The sequence below is a fragment of the Macrobrachium rosenbergii genome, chromosome 37, assembly GCF_040412425.1.
Source record: "Macrobrachium rosenbergii isolate ZJJX-2024 chromosome 37, ASM4041242v1, whole genome shotgun sequence".
NCBI classification, from domain to species: domain Eukaryota; kingdom Metazoa; phylum Arthropoda; class Malacostraca; order Decapoda; family Palaemonidae; genus Macrobrachium; species Macrobrachium rosenbergii.
Window position 1 is genome coordinate 38,745,854 of NC_089777.1, and position 13,778 is coordinate 38,759,631.

Sequence of the window (13,778 nt, forward strand, 5' to 3'; positions counted from 1 at the left end):
ACATGAGAAGAAAAATTAATCTTAGCAGAAAGAAGCATAGCAATCTATGGGATAAAACTGAATAAAAATAAATCACTAATATCATTCATATCATTGTTATAACAAGCCAAGCTACAACCATGGTTAGAAAAGCAAAGTGCTACCTCCCAAGGGCATCACCAGTGAAAGCAGCCTAGTACTGAGAAGGAAATATTGAAGTCAGGAACTATCTACAAAAGAGAAATAACAAAGAAAAACAAACAAGATGCAAAAGTAAAATAGGTAAGACAAATAAAAAATAAAATATGAATGGGCCCCATAGTCAAATATTAGTTGAGAAAATAACAAGATGAACTAAGGCAGGCAACTGAGCGAAAAGAAGGAAATAATCGAAGATCAAATTTGTGAAGACAAAGTTCCTCGGCAACGACAACATTGATAAAACGGATGAATGGAAAAGAATCGTGTTTCGATTTTTTATGACTGTTTCGTTGAGAGAGAGAGAGAGAGAGAGAGAGAATACTTTCGTATGAATGGTCTCACCCAGGGGCGAAGATTACTTAGTCCGAGCCCCTCCAGTTCAGTCTTCCATACATGTGATAAAAGCCCTGATGATTCGAATACACCTTAGCGGCATACGGATCACTCGTGTCTAATTTTTTTTTTTTTTTTTGAGTCTTTTTCTGCTTCAACTTTGACCGACAAAAGTCGAATAATAGGCAGGTACCTAATTACTATTTTGGACGACAGAGACAAACTAGATATTTAAGGAACTCGCCCATATTGCATTCAATTATGATCTAAACCAAGGTCTAGATCTAAACGGATACCCCTTGCATTACGAGACCAGATGAAAGAAGAAAGAAAGAGAGAGACAGATAGACAGACAGAGACAGAGAGGAAAAATAAACTTCTGTCAATAATTTTTGTTATTCTAAAGTTCTGCAACTCCACACACAATGTGGGGCAGTAACGAACTCACGGATCAACTGGTCTGATTAATCTTCTGAGCCATTCAATTCCAGAATGTGGAATTCACTCCTTTCCTCAGTATTTTCTGAATCATTCAACTTGCCACGACTTTACGAAGATGAAGTTCATTAACTTTGTGGGGCTGCGCTTGTTTGGGGGAAACCATGGACTCGTCTTGGTCTCTGCACTATTTTAAAAGATCTGCACCACAGGAAAAAGAAAGAAATATTTATCCCAGAAAATTACAATGATAATAATGGTTATGATAACGACAGTCATGAATCTAATCTTTACAATTGACGACAGTTCTATTGAAACAACACCAAGACTCTCACAGAAGAGCCTCGATAAGTTCTCTTCTCAATTATGGCTCTAAAATGCGTTAAGGGCGCATTTCACGGGAGCTGACTGTCAATGAACGCCCCATCCGCCTCTTTTCTTCTTCGTAGAAAAGGCAGGAAATGCGAAACAAAAGAAACACCGCGAAGTGATGGAGATAAAATGTGGCAGATTCTTAAAAAGCTGCTTATCTGCGCTTCTCTTGCTCCTTTTACGGGCTGCTCCAGGAGCAAGAACTCTTTCTGGCATAAGACCAGCCTAATCAACTACGAACGATCTTGCTCACCTATTCATGGTAATGAAGCAGAGCTGCTCCTATTGATATGTCTAAATCTGACTTTATATTTGTACTTTAATATAACTATTATATAATATAAATAAGTCTAGATCCTACGTTAGGCTAAACTGGGTTAGTTTGAGTTAGCTATCTTTTCAATCGATTTCGGTTAACAGCAAGTGGTGCTTGGATGGATTGCTGCCCACTACAATTATTTAGCCACCCTGACCTTATTCACTGTGTAGGTAACGAGAGGCACAATGGGTCAGGAATCGATCCAAGCTCTTATCGCTGGTGAGGTGACCGTTTTAACAACTAGGCTACGACGACCCATATATATTTAAATTATAACGTGCATTAAATACTGCAGCAGAATCAGGAAATACGAAACCTGTTTCACTGGTTTATCTGGGAAAAATCCCGACAACCGGACTAGAAATCGTAGGATGAATTTTGATAATTATTTATTAACTTTCTCATGCCGAAAGTTTGCTAAGAGTAGATACACAGTGTATAATGGTACTTGCATAGTTAGGAATATACCATAGGAATTGTAGCAATTGTTTCAGCAGTATACTTCCTTTCTTCTTAAGCATTTGTCAAGTTGACGGCATTTCGATTAATTCCACGGTAATCATAACCAATGGGAAAGCAAAAGTAAAGGTACCGTACAAAGTTGAAACTTACAGCGTACAATGTACAGCCATTGTGTATAAAGAGCGTTTCGACAAGGTTCTTAAGAAACGGGGGTATAGACTAAGAATCCTTGAACTGGGAACAAGACTAGAGAGTAATTGAAGTTCATTCAAACGAAATAGATTTTGAAGGCGATATTTAGATTTTATGAGCTTTAGTAGATCTATAACAAGCATGTAATTCTTTGTGGATCATCAGCCATTGCCATTATTTACGTTTACTTGAATACAGTGACCTTGATCAACACCTACACATAGGCTGGATACACTGATCTAAAGGGGAACGTGTATCTAGATGGGTAGGCTACTCAGATCTATAGCTGGGATACGCTGATCTTAATGGATTCCGAGATCTAGACTGGTTCATTGCTCTTAATGAATACACAGATCTAGGCGGATACAGATCCATGTTGATACAATGACCTAGGCGGATACAGTGACCAGTACGGAAAAATGGCTCCACGGATAAATAGACCTTAGCGAATGCATACCTATACACTTAAGGGAAAGTATAGATTAAAGCAGATTGCCCTGTTCAGTGTCTGCTCCCTGCCAACTTTTAATCGAATATTTAAGTAAGGACGTGGAAAAACAAAGCAACAGATGATATCAAGTTCGCGTGTACCTCTGAGATCTTGAAAAATGTTATCGCTACGTAGTGATGTTGTGTTGTATAGACAGGTTAAGTATAAGGTAGAATGAGTTTGTAATGCAGGATTAAATAAGCAGCAAAGGAGTCAAAATATACACAAGCAGTGCTCTTTCATTTGGAGTTGAAGCGACCTCTATCTTACACTCTTACCACCCTAAAAACAACTTCCAACCCACTCAGTGCGGAAAAGAGGTGGAGAGGGAGGTAGGGCGCGCGCGCACTCGCACATGGTGTCGTGTTCAGGAATGTGGACTAGGCTAGACCGGAAGGGTGATGATGATGATGAGACGTAACGAGTATTTTTTTTTAATTTTCGTCTAGTGGCGCGTTAGAATATACTATATGAATAAAATATCTGAAAAACATGTTTCCATTTTCTATGATAAACAATCGAAGTTGTCTTCTGTTTTGTGTCTCTTGTTCTTTGAAACGTCTTTTCTGCATACTTCGACCCATTTTTGTTACTTTTGGTTCGTCATCGCTGAGTAAAACTGAGAAACTCGAAGTTGCACTCCAACAGAAGAAAATGTGAGCTGATATACCAAACAACTTTCCGTGGTGAAATCTGTTTTCCTCGAGGTGTGTGTCTGCCAGCACTCAGGTTTTTGACTGGGAACTGGAGGATTCGAAAGCATTTACTGTTTTTTTTTTTTTCACTAACCTGGATTAGCATCGCCATTTTTCTTCACTTTGAAGCTAAGGAATACACCAAGGAGAAAAAAGATATATTTTTATACCCTCTACATTTGAAAGGAAACCGTAAGGGGTGAGGGCCTAGTACCATCTGTGCACCTCACGTGGTGCACTGTAGGCATTATCAAACGGTATTTGCAGAGCTCCTTCGGCCCTAACTCCATCCACTTTTTAGCCTTTTACTTTGGAACCATTCCTGCTTCTCTTCTTCTATCTTGCTGTCCAACCTCTCTAATGCAATTGCGAGGTTTTCCCTCAGTTTCATCTGCAGAACCTTGAGCTTCATTTATTTGCTGTCCGACCTCCAACTCCCTCTTTTCACTGTCTTAATTAAGCACTAATTGGCCGAAAGTGCCCCAGTGCTTGGCTCTGTGACCTATATTTCATGAATCAATCAATCATGACGCCTTTGTACTTCCCATTATCTAGTACCACTAAAAAAAACGACAAAGTAATAACAGCGCTGAATTAACAGCTTTAATATGCAAAGACTAATGAAACATGCAACAAACGGCCTTATCTCTCCGTGCCCGAAATAAAAAAACTGTCTTTTTTAATTACTACCTTTAGATACCTTTATTGAATACGAATTAGCTTTTTATTCTTGAAGTACTACAGGATTGCTTTATTTTCAATCGGCGTTTTCAGAAGTTCAATGACTCGCTTGCGGAGCCAAGCTTGTCTGAGGCAGCGATGTCTGTTTCTGTTGCTTTCCAGATTTTTCAAGTTTCAGAGTTCGATACTGATCTGTTATCACCGTGCTTTCTAGATTGTTCAAAGTGTTTTCTTTATATGTATAAGCTTTGGAATATATGTCCTGCTTTCGTTTTCCTTTAACCTCCCCTAAGGTCTATTGCTTTCCTAAAGGAAAGACTAAGCACTTTTTCCTCTCTTTTTCTGTTTCACAAGACAGTGAATAGATAAAAGATAGGCTATATATGTACACACACACACACATATATATACACCTATATCTATATATATACATACAATCCATATATACATATATATATATATATATATATATATATATATATATATATATATATATATATATGTGTGTGTGTGTGTGTGTGTGTGTGTGTGTGTGTGTGTGTGTGTGTGTGTGTTTCCTAACAATAAACCTCACATTATAAGAAAGAAACAGGCAACAAAAGCGGTCTGCAAATAATCGAACATGCTGCTTTCATCGTTTGTTCTTAGACAAAATTCCTTTATTCCACTATGGTGGAAACCAACACAAAACTGAAATATTTAATTGAAATTTATTGCAGCCACGCATCGACAATAATCCTTGAACTTCCGCTCCAAGGCTAACATCAATTCAAGCCCAACATGCGATTAAAAAAAAAAGAACCACGGAGTTAAAGCTTGTGCCATTCGGGCGAAGGGACCTTCATCCTCGCCTCGACTCACTGGCCGCACTGTGGCGGTTGACCCAAATACTGTTTGGGCTCGCGCCGGAAATTTTACGTCAGCTAGAAACATTTCACTTCGGATGGAGCGTTCATTGCGGAAATTCAGATATCTGGATGTGGTTTTTAATTATACTTTTTTTGTTATAAAGACTACAGGGCTCATGAGATTTCCTCACGACACTGGCGATGTTCTATGTTCCTATTTTGTGTTAATACTTTGATTACAGACAGGCATACACACCCACACACACACACAAACACACACACTCACACGCGTACACCAATCATCTGCTAGTCATGATTACAAGAGCTAACAAAGAAATGTTTATATATGCCACATGAAATTCATGGCTTCCTGCTTTTCTTAGCTTTCACGGTGTTTTCATCTAATAACCTAGTATCCCCTTAGGAAAAAATCCGAAGAAAATTGCCTTTTAGAGTGCATGGCCTCGATCCCAAAATCCACGAGAATCGAATTTCGATACTTCATCATTTCAATGAGTGTTGAGTGTGTAAGGTACAGGTAGACGCTTGCATACAGTTCCATTTCTTAGATAAAATGGTTCAGGAAACAGTTTTTTTTCTATTTTTTTTTTTAATACTTCATTTGGAAATAGTAGATCTAAAAGCTACTGTCTCGCAGACACGCAGGAATTTCAATGAACGTGTGGAAAACCTTTCCCAACAAAATGGATGAATCACTGTACCGTAGATAATAAAATAAATTTCAATTTAATTAGGAAAATATGCCTTAATTTGTATCTGAATAATATTTGAAGGATATAGCACGCATAGATAAAAAGACAAACGCTAAGATATAATGCACACACACATATACTGTATATGTATATATATATATATATATATATATATATATATATATATATATATATATATATATATATATATATATATATATATATATAGATTTATATCCGCATAAAACAGGGGAATGACACGTTTTCAAAATAACTTACCTATGTTAAAAAAATATGTAGAAAATATAACTCTCATAAGTACTTGGTTGCATTTCAAAAATCAAGATAAGAAATATTACACACTGTTTACTGAGAGATCACCAAATACTGCGCAAGAAATAAGAAAAATGTTGCTCTCGCTTTAATTTGTAAAAAGGAACAATGTATTTATGTTGTCAGTTAATAATACACTGATACCGCAGATATATACGATCATTTTGACCATTGTTTTGAAACATGCCAAAATTACAGTTTAGATGGCTGGAATCGAATCATTCCTACCCAATTTAACAAGGTCAGCCTTATGCCATGTGTGGTGTTTTTAGACTTCCATGTGGGTCTAGAGAAAATGCATAGTCATCACAGCATATTGCGAATTCTGGTGTTATTTTGTTAAGATGTAAAATCAAATAAGATTACAATTTGCTTCCGCGAGCAAGCGCCTGTGCTGAAGCAAGACCAGCTACAGCTGACAACAATAAAGTGAAAAGGAAAAAATGAGGTTGCTTGGTCCACGTGAAAATGGATTCCGTATTCGTTTAAGTATCATGTCAATTCGATTTTTGAAATGCTGATCTTGCACTCTTATGATTAACGCATTCTGACAACCAGAGTGTAGTTTTCGTTAGGGATACTGACTTAAGTTGAGGATAATTAGGAAGTAAAATTACAAGTTTGCCCTGCATACACCTTCATCATAGGACCGTTTAGATACTGAGATTGTGGAAAACATAAATCTTGTGTACCAGGGCCCTTTATCTTTGTTTTGCTCTGCATGAACACACCACACACACACACGCGCACACACGCGCATACACACACACACACACACACACACACACACACACACACACATATATATATATATATATATATATATATATATATATATATATATATATATATATATATATATACAGTATATATATATATATATATAGATAGATAGATAGATAGATAGATAGCTAGATATAATCAAGTGTGTGTGCGCGCGCGCACTCTTCCCGTCCTATGTACGAAGCCCTAAAGGTTTGCATCGAAGGTGAAAGAAACAACGGCCATATGATCGTTGCTATCGGAATGCACAATACCTGTGAAGATCTGGAGCGTACCACCTAGTGCTTGGACGCACCTGGAGTCTTACGACAATTAATGTCCTCTGAGAGCTTTGGATGATTTAGTCTCATGGCGATTGCTCAGTAACTTTTAATATACAACAACAATGTGGCATAGCTCTAATTGATAGTATGAATTAATAATTTTTATTCTTCCTTTTCCAACACTTTTGGTTGACGCGATTTTTACGTTTTCTTCTTTTCCTAATAAAGTCGTTTGTTTACTTATTAATTTACTGCATGGATGTGGTGGACAGAAAATTATGTCTATTTGCAAAACCACTTTGATAAATGCATAAAGGCACATTCATATAAATATGGAAATGTTTGGATGCAGAATATAAAAAACAGTACTCGTACCTATGTAGGTGCACAATTATATGTAAACCGCAAATGCTTCTGTCTGACCTGATATTACCAACTAACCTAATAACTCACATTTAAAGTTAGTATACGTTAGTACACATGCAAGTGTAAACTCATCTGTGCCTAGCACACGCAAGTTGCAAGCGTATGTTAGGTCAGGACATCCTTTCAAGTTAACCTCGATTGGAATAACGGTAAGGGGCGCAGAGGTTGACTGTTGGAGCTGTGAAACGTCTGGCAGAACCGTGCATCGAGGTCCCATGAGGTCGTACCGTACAAGGTAGGTAGTAGCATTTTTTCCATTTTTCATGGGAGGGGGCAGACTCAGGAGGTTATAATCGTTATGACCTCTTTGGATACAACGTGGGAAAAATGATGGATATAAAGGTTCTGCTAATAAGTCTTTTCTTTGTTAGACGGAAGCGCTGCCACAAGATATGAATTTTAGACTTTTTAATCGGCTCTTATTAACTTTGATGTGAATAGGACACATTAAGTTTTGGACAAGATAAAGTTCAACATGTTTAGCACGTATACACAAATATAGAGAGATAGATCAAAGGCACAATATTGTTTAGTTTCTTTTTTTATAGATGGAGATATATGTATATATATATACATACATATATATATATATATATATATATATATATAGATATATATATATATATATATATATATATATTCTTGGGGACTGAAAGTGGTTCTATCAACCGGCAGACCTCTTGAAACGTTGCAGCATTAATAAAGTAATTAGAAAAGGATTAAAGGACCGATCCTTCATCCTACACCTACTGATATATATATTCTTTATATATATACACGCCTTCCGCATATATATTTATATATATACAGTATCATATATGTATATATATATATATATATATATATATATATATATATATATATACGTGCGCGTGTGTGTGTATATATAAAGAATATATATATCAGTAGGTTTAGTGTGTGTGCGTGTGTATGTGTGTGTATGCGGTTCTATCAAAATTATGATAGGACTGATTTTTTGCATCTTGCGCGCTTTCGCTATATATTTTCTTACTTAATTTCTAAAAAGTATATATTTTCCATTTTTCTCTTGTTCTTCCAAATAATTTATTACTCATTCGTTGCATTGAGAGTGAGTCAGATAACTTGACAATTATTTGAATTTTTATTTTGTCTAGATCTGGTACTTTTGAAGGTGAGGAATTCATTCTGACAAAAGATAACCATTAATTAAATAATATTCCTTGCTTAATCTGAATTATCTTTACGCAAATTATATGTTCCTCATTTTTATGTTTTGGATGATATAATAATACAAAGATTTTCTTTGAATCTGTTCTACCGAATGCCGTTTTCTCTATTGTCGCAGGAGATACTCATGGAGATTGACACCTTTGGCACCATAGGACTGGGAACAATATGATTCATCAAGACATCTTTCTTGAAAACGTGAACGCAAATAGAATAATACAAAAACAACAAAGCCCAGAACCACCAATACTTTTCGTACCCAAAATTGACAGTAAGACCAGCGCCATTCATTTTGAGAGATTTCAACGTCACTGGAAGTAGATATCATATATATATATATATATATATATATATATATATATATATATATATATATATATATATATATATATATATATATATAGAGAGAGAGAGAGAGAGAGAGAGAGAGAGAGAGAGAGAGAGAGAGAGAGAGAGAGAGAGAGAGAGAAAGCAATTCTTAATGTTAATTCTCATGCAAATTATTGTCAAGAAAGGAACATGAAATACAATATCTTTAGTCAAAGAAGGAATATAACAAATAAATCATGGAAATGAAATGCATTTTTGTGTTTATCAAGTTATCTTGAAGGTATACTCCGGCTCTGGTTATATTCTGGAGTTCCCCCTAGCGCTGGAACATAGTTAATTTAATCTAAAAACAACGGTAATTACCTCACATTGTTTATCGTCGTCTTAGATACAGTTACCAAAGCTTTTCCATTTTGAGAATTCTTCACGTATGCTGTGCTATCAATTTTTCGCCCCCATGGTTCCTATCAGTTACAAGGAGTGTTACACGATACACTGGCTTAGAAGAAAGTTCGATCCTCGCTGGGAGAGTGGGTTCCGTTCTCAACTAGCACTCTGCTGGCTGCGAGTTCGAATCTCCGACCGGCCAATGAAGAATAAGAGGAATTTATTTCTGGTGATGGAAATTCATTTCTCGCTATAATGTGGTTCGGATTCCACAATAAGCTGTAGGTCCCGTTGCTAGGTAACCAATTGGTTCTTAGCCACGTAAAATAAAACTAATCCTTCGGGCCAGCCCTAGGAGAGCTGTTAATCGGCTCAGTGGTCTGGTTAAACTAAGGTATACTTTTTTACAAGAAAGTTATAGTTGTTTACAAGAAAATTGAGTTGTTTGCCTCACCCTTGTCAAACGATCAGCTGAGTCACGATAGGATGGAGCTGGGGATGGATGAGAGAGAGTTGCGGAGACAAGCTGATATTGAGCTTGCAGATGGGGATTAATAGATGGTAGATATATTAAGGCAGATGCAAGTGCACTGCGTATTTGATGGGCATTGTTGTCAGGTTCGTTCGCCTCATCTGTTCCAAATGAGATGTAGTAACATTTCAGGCCCGTACCCAGAGTTTTTTATAGGGTGGTCGTTTTTCCCAAAACTGGACCTTTTCTTCTATATATATCATTGCATATATAGGTATATACAAGATGAAATACTTGAAGATGTTATTTTAGTTATATTAAGAAGAAAAACTGGGCATGCGGTCCATGCCCTTCTACCCGATTAGATGTTATTCAAAGTACTGACCCTTTGGTTAACAGAATTTTTTACCTATAATGTTGAAAGTTTGCACTGAAATTAAAAAAAAAAATTTTTTTCAGTTTTATTGATTGATTCATTTAAATGTTAACAATAACAAATAACATGCATATTACTTTATTTATTGTTATGTTACATATACTTTGACTTAGCAAAAGACAATAATTAATAAATATTCTAAAGAGTATGTATGTGATGCAATAAAAAAAATCAACAAAATTTAGAAATAAAGAGGAGAAACTGCAGTTACCATCTATAGTTGTATATGAAAATTTTCGAACGCACACTACAAATGAAAATATAAAATGTATGTATACTTCATATATTTGTACAAATAATAAACTACAAACACAAACAATCTGTAGCAATGATATAGGATGAAAGGAATTTTCTTTAATATGTTGGCCATATGATTAAATAGTTTCTTAATGAAAGAAGGGTAATTAACACGTTCTTTTATGCTCAAAAACAACGAAATACTAAAGCAGATTAGCCATCTCGATGACGTAAATTCCACGTTGCGGCAGCCTTGCTGCAGTGTAGTCATATTTCTCTGACCAGATTATCGTACAACAGCTTTAAGATTATCGTTTCTCTACTAAAATCTACAAATGTGGTGGCCTATATCATATTCCTATTATCACTCTTGTATTTCCTACTATTAAAGAGTGATGTTAATGTTTCATAACAAAATTTATAAAAGAAGACTTGCCAAAAAAAACAAAAGATTGTTATTTATTACTTTATAAGTACAGGTCAATGAAAAGGATAGTCACAGAAAATATGGACTTCCAGAAATTTTTTTTTTGGGGGGGGGGTCTTTTGGCCCTCCGACACCCCCGCCCCCCTCGGTACAGGTCTGCATTGTTGTAGGTGTTGTTGAGTTGTTTGCAAGAAGTTATGTGCATTTTGAATAAACAGTGCGTAATCCCATAGTTTAGGGGTCCATATTCACTGCTCCCTTGTGTGTATATGTTTAAGTTTTCTTTCCTATTTTCAATTTCTTCTTTCGACAGATCTGCAAACAGAAGTATACTTGCTAATAACGAGCAGTTTATCTGCTCACAGTAGCAGAGATTGTAAAAAACAAAGGGAATAAAGCTCTGCACCTCACGCGAATAGTGCAGTGTGCCCGCAACTGTGTTTGTGGGGTGGTGTTTAGGAATCAGGAACCAGGTAGGAACCCGGCACTGGCTCTTGCTCTACAGCAGCCACTTTTTGATAAATCTGAAAAAATGAGCAGTTTATCTGCTTACAGAAGCACAGATTTACGATTTTCTCAAAATTCTATGGGTCCGTGTCCCCTGAGACATGTTTTTGTTTATTTGCGTCCCCCTTTATTCCCTATGTTTATCTGTAAGCAGATAAACTGCTCATTTTTTTTATTGTTTTCCATGATTCAATAAATATTTGATAAATCTGTATGCTGATCTTGACTTTACCTTATGCACTTAATTTGGACTTCTAAACTGTAGGACTACCAAACAGTGATGATCATAATAATTATGCGTTAGCTATTTCGATTCAGTTGTTAAAGCTCGTCACCTCTTTTGGAGGTTGAAAGGGTGCTTTCCATTTTCTTTCGAAGTTCCTCCTTTCTCTGTAAAGAAAACGTTTTCCAGAATCAAATCTCTACAGAAAACGTGTAATGTAATCCAACTATAGTTATCGTTTCCAATGGGCATTGCAGGAACCATAGAGAAGTGAAAGCAGGAAACTCATATATTTTAGCTGAATTGGAGTCCTGGTCACCGTGGACTATGACACAGAGATACAAGGAAGGCGTACTGTGTACAAATTGAAAGAGTTTTAATAAAATTGCAAATTTTCATGGACCCTCCAATCCATATAACGCTGATACATCAGAGTAATGAGATAGTTATACCTTAGTACCTTAAGGAATTTGATAAAAAAATTATCTTGGAAATGATATAAAAAAATATTTTTGGTATTTGCTTATTCAAAAAGTAATTGTCATCAGATTCGCAATGTGATCTGGCAACTATGGATTAGAAATTCAAAGTTTAGAGTTAAGCTGTTTATAAACCACCTAAAATAATAATAGTATGACAAAGGTCAGTTTTATTATTATTGTTATTAAACCCGTTAACGTTTGCATATAGACAAGATAAAACTCACTATTAATTATTTGTTAAATAACAACAGGATATTCAATCGTTCTCTCAGAATAAGCCAGCAGACTGTCTGTTATTTCTTGTTTACCGTTAACATTAAATGCTTTATTATTATTTGGTTAAATAGAGCTTGATATACCCGACTTCAACCAGCTCATGATTATGCCTTGAACTACAAGTTTCTTTTATTACAATGCATATATAACTCTTAGGGTTTTATTTCTTCATTGACTACTTACAGTATAATCATATATTTGCAAGATTCAATAATTATCGTAATTATCATTGTGGAAGTGAGATTGATAATGAGAGCCGTTATCAATGTGCAAATGAGATCGATAATGAGAGCTGTTATCAACGTGTAAATGAGATCGATAATGAGAGCCGGTCAAGCTCTCTGAAGCTTTCTCTACAAACTGTAATTTATCAAGACAACAGAAACAACGAGAATAATACCCAAGGTAGCCAACTGCTCTGTCAGTCTAACTCGGTCTTGCGTCTTTCAGCATCTTACCGCTGAGGGTTTCACCTAACAGTTTGTTTTATTCATATATCTGGCAAAGATTAATCGGCTACGTTCATTAAGGTGATATCACACGAGCAAAAACATGAGCGGCTCCTGTTTGCCACACAAATTGGCTACTTGGTGCTGAATTTGGTTACTAGATGCTAAGGAACCTCAGAAAACGAGCTGGTGTGACACCGCCCGAACAGCTGGTCGGTTACCTTAGCGCATAGTTTCTGCAGTGACTTCTCTTCTTTTTCTTCTTCTTCCTTTTTTTTTTTCGTCACATGCTTTTTTTTATTATTCGGACCCTTCAGAGATCTATCTCCATTTCTCTTGTTGCATTATTATTTATTATTATTCAAAATGTGTACACCTTTTTCAGTCTAAGAGGATTTTTACCTGTTTAAAACTTCCAAGGAATGGAATACACATTATTATTATTATTATTATTATTATTATTAAAGGTATACATATGTAAGTAACCATGCGTCTATGTGGACACTTTAACAAGGTGCTGCATTATACTGTAGTCTTATGCCTAAAAGTACAGAAAGAGAAAGAAAGAAAGAAAGAATTTTGTCGTTACTAAGAATTCATCACCGCCAACCTTGACCCAACCACCCGGTTTACTGTTTTTTTTTTCTCTCTCTCTCTCTCTCTTTTTTTATTAGTAACGGGACCTTCTGCTAAGCCCGCACAGGTCCTATAATTCCGGAAGCCAGTCCCCAACCCTCTTTACCTACTCCCTCCCTCCCTCCCTGGACCCCCAACTTACAGCACTCCGTGAGGTGTGTAACACCTGGGCATAAATA